The sequence below is a fragment of the Odontomachus brunneus genome, unplaced genomic scaffold (assembly GCF_010583005.1).
Source record: "Odontomachus brunneus isolate Ranch 3 - 2012 unplaced genomic scaffold, Obru_v1 Obru_scaffold_001, whole genome shotgun sequence".
Taxonomy (NCBI): domain Eukaryota; kingdom Metazoa; phylum Arthropoda; class Insecta; order Hymenoptera; family Formicidae; genus Odontomachus; species Odontomachus brunneus.
This window is the reverse complement of record NW_022639451.1, coordinates 7,391,398-7,391,764: the sequence shown is the minus strand read 5'-3', so window position 1 is coordinate 7,391,764 and position 367 is coordinate 7,391,398.

The window sequence follows — 367 nt, the reverse complement described above, 5'->3', positions numbered from 1 at the left end:
ATTTTAAAAAGTATGTAGAAACTATATTTAAAAAATATTTACATGTTTTAAAAGTAAATATTAATATAAATTATTTGGTAAATTTAAATAAATTTTTTCCTGATAATAAAAAAAACTTTAATTTGAAACATAAAAAAATACTTTTAATATTAGAAAATAATTTACTCAGATTTATAAAATGATTTACTTGTATATTATTTATTTTTAAAACAAACAAATATTTATTTAAACAGTTTTTACATTTAAAAACACTAATTTTCTCCTTGTAAAAAAATCATTTGTTTATTCTTATACGAGGGTGGTCTGAAAAGTTTCCGACCTAACAAAGATACAAGTCATTTTTTCTGAAAATTGTTTTTTATTTTTC